Here is a 3,735-nt window from a genome sequence, read left to right on the forward strand (position 1 = left end):
AAGCATTGGATGGACAATGAAAAACACTCATGACGTTATGAAAGAAAACATTTTCTAGATCATAACATCCAACATGTGTTAAGCAAATATGACAGTAGGGGTATATGTTTGTTTAACATGTATGGTATCTGTGATGTGAGCTTAAGTAATACTACAAAAGGCAGTATTTTCCTCACCTGCAAAATGGGGATAATAAAAATACTTATCAGTTATAAGATATAAAGCACTTAGAGCAGGATATTATTATTATTATTTACGATGATGATGATGATTTCCATTACCTTAGTGGCACACTTTGGAGTCAAGTGGACTTGAGTTTGGATCCCAGCTCCATCACTTATTTAGCTGTATGTGACCATGTGCAAGTACTTAACTCCTCTGAGCATATTTTCTTATCTGCAAAATGGGGTTACCTGTGTGTATCTCACTCATCAGTAAAGATAATGCAAGTCGAGCATTTGAACGAATGTCCGGTGCTAGTAAGCATGTGATAAATGGTATTTACCGGCATAGTGTGTAACATATATACTTATGACAACTGCATTTCCAAGATATTCTGGGATCCTTCCAGTTCTATAATTTTGTTCTTTTCATGACACAGTACTCCTTTTATTTAAAAGAATATAGTCTTTGGAGGGGTGCCTGGGTGGTTCAGTCGTTGGGCATCTGCCTTCGGCTCAGGTCATGATCCCAGGGTCCTGGGATCGAGCCCCACATCGGGCTCCCTGCTCGGCCGGGAGCCTGCTTCTCCCTCTTCCACTCCCCCTGCTTGTGTTCCCTCTCTCGCTGTCTCTCTCTCTCTGTCAAAATAAATAAATAAAATATTAAAAAAAAAAAGAATATAGTCTTTGGAGCCCTATAGAATTCCAGCCCTCGTACTTACCAGCCGTGTGGCCATGGCCAATGTTATCAATCTCCCTGAGTCTCAGTGCTCTTCTCTGTAAAATGGGGCTAACAATGCCCACCTCTCAGGCATCTGCAAGGATTACACAAAATAATGTAGGTTCACACCCAGTCCAATGTCTAATGATTACATGAATGTTAAAGGTGATTTGTTAAATATGTAAATAAATGCGATTTATGTTTGTTCCTTTATGTACAGTGTCATGGATATAATCTGTAGATGTGTGTAATGTACTTTTCTTGCTCCAAAAGCATCTCTGTAGCCTGGTATGCCATCCTAGCTAGAGTGGGGTTCAAAGGGTCATAGCATTAGCAGTGTGGGACCCTGCTGATAAGCCAGGGAAGAGAGAAGGGGAAGTTACAGAAACAAGAGGAACTCTCCCTTCCTGTCTGGTTAGGATTTGTTTGTCTTTCACACAGACTGTTCCCTACTGATATGGGGGTCTGTCGAGTGTCTGGCTTTGATTGGCATCTCCAGCACACAGGGAGTAAGGAGCCCCTTACCCTGCAGGAACTGTTTTCCTCTGAATTTGCAGAGTCCCAAACACATTTCTCTTTCTGGCGCCACTGGTGAGAACAGAAAGCCATGGAGAGAATCCAGAATCATGATATCAGAGCTAGAAGATCTCAGAGAAAGGAGGAGGTAGAGGGATGGGGTTCAGAACATGGGTTTGGGGATCAGAATGACTGGACCCAAATCCTGGCCACACCACTTACCAGCTGGGTAACCTTGGGCAAGTTCCAGAATCTCTTTAAGCCTTAGTTTTCTCAGCTGTAAAATGAGGATAAGGATACTACTGACTTCACATGAAATGAGATGACATGTTGTAAAGCACTCAGCACAGTGCGGGGCACATACTGAATGGACAGTGTCTGAAGGCTATTATCACTTTTCTAGTTCTGCAGTTTTACAGTTGAGGACCCTGATGGCCGGAAAGGAAGCACAGCTCATTAGCTGTCCACCGATCAGGGCTACTTCCCAGGCAAGGCTGTGCCAAAGGCGTGTCCCATGAGATCAAGGCCCTGCATTCACTGTGCCAAGGGAGCAAGAACAGGCAGCACCACCCTAGCTGTGGGATTGGAGATTTCAGACTATGTGCAAAGCAAGGCATGAATCCCACCCAAGTAATCCCCAAAAGAGAAAGTCCCTTCCTGCTGGAATTATTTATTTTGTAATTAACAAAGGCTAAGGAGGCCCATTCTAAATTTTGGCTTGGAGGCTCAGAGTTTAAACTTATAACAGCCACGAACAAGGGTTTATTGTGGGCCTGTTCTTACTTGCTGAATTGAATGCATTATTATGATCCCTATGCAACTAGGGGTCAGGAGCTAAGTACCTGGGGCGGAAAGCTGTGTTTTTGAGATCAGAGGACAAAGTGTCCAGGAGTGGAGAGGCTTTAAAAATTGAGCCATGTTTCCAGGCTCAGTAATGTCCAGACCTCAACTTGCTTTGGAGCTTCCTTTGCCTCTAAGTATTCAGGGAGGGGTCTGGCACTTCAGCTGGCCCCACCAAGGCCTGGGCAGCAGCCCCAGTTTCTGGTGACCTTCACGCAGGCTTTTAGGTTGTGCTTTGCTTTGTTTTGTTGTTTGTTTCTCCACAGCAGGGTGGCCTTTCCTTACTTCTGGGTGGGAACTGGGGGAGGGGGGAGGCAGGGAGCGGGGAGGCAGGAGGGAGGAGAGTTTGCTCCCATCTCTGCAGCTGTGTTTACACTTCCCTGTCAAGCACTGTCTGGGGCCCAACCTTTCCTCGGTCCCCTGTGTCCCCTCGGAGAAACGCTATTTGATCTCCCTGTGGGCTTTACAAGGGAGGGGCCGAACGAGCCCAGGGGTCACCATCCAAAGGGACCTGGAAGGAGGAATGGAGGAAGGTTGGAAGGGAGACAGGAATAGTGCAGAAAGCACTGTTTTGAATTCTGGGAAGCATCATCTTCTTCCCTTTCTACCAGTGGCCTGAAGACCAGCAGGAGACAAAAGTACCTTTAGAACTCGACAGCCGCAAAAGGAACAGAACACACGATGTGTCATTTCTAATCACTGGATTGAACAAAATCTTGTTTTGTGATGGGGATATGAGTGCACAGAGCAGAACAGTCTTCCCCAAGGCTTCACCGGGGCCACTGGTCAGATACAGCATGTTAAAGCCAATAAAATCATGTTAAAATACATGCAAATTAAAAGAGATTTAAGAAAATGGTCAAGTAAATAATGCTCTTCTTCTCTGGGGAGCAAGTTGAGCTGGTATTAATCAGTAGTATTGTTGGACTCTCGGCCAAGCCTGGGAGAATGGCTGCCAAGGCAAATCAGGCATCAGGTTACAGAAATTAAACACATAATTTTATTTTTCCGCAATAAGGAACTTTCAGAAAAAGAACCAGCCCTATTAGGCTCCTCAGCACACTTTGTCCAGTTTCTTTCGGCCCCAGAGGCCTCCAAGCTAAGAGCAAGATGAGCAACTGGAGGCCAGGAGTGACACAGTTATTCCTTTCTCCTATTAACTGCCTGGGGGTGGGGCTGGGAGGAGTGGGGCAGGGGTGATGGTACTGTTTTTCAAAGGTCCAGCTGCAAACCACTTGCCAACAGTTTTTCTATGAATTTATAGGACAAAGACCTGAAGGGTTGGGAAAAAAAGTTATAGAGGAAGAGCTGGCCAAACAAACACTGGCCAATAGTGTGTCATGGACCATAATCTTTAAGGAAGAGCCTGGTCTCAGAAAAACAAAAACAAAAACAAAACTCTCTCCCATCACAATGAGGGAGAACCAATCAACAAATTTTCCCCAAGAACCCCATGCTTAATGGTGATGTGGGAAGTTGCTTTTAAAATTCTCCGGT

The 3,735-nt window shown here is 45.1% G+C and overlaps 1 long non-coding RNA gene across 1 annotated transcript; it reads right to left on the reverse strand.

Annotated features, from left to right (window-relative positions):
- Positions 1–856: 856 nt before the first annotated feature.
- LOC145717224 (uncharacterized) lies at positions 857–2,150 on the reverse strand. Its single transcript, XR_014140297.1, has 3 exons — positions 1,621–2,150; positions 1,408–1,470; positions 857–976 (listed from the first exon to the last, which is right to left on the reverse strand). It is a non-coding gene; the product is annotated as an uncharacterized LOC145717224 (long non-coding RNA).
- Between the last annotated feature and the right edge of the window lie 1,585 nt (positions 2,151–3,735).

Source organism: Leptonychotes weddellii, chromosome 15, assembly GCF_054177405.1.
Source record: "Leptonychotes weddellii isolate Sample4059 chromosome 15, ASM5417740v2, whole genome shotgun sequence".
NCBI lineage: Eukaryota > Metazoa > Chordata > Mammalia > Carnivora > Phocidae > Leptonychotes > Leptonychotes weddellii.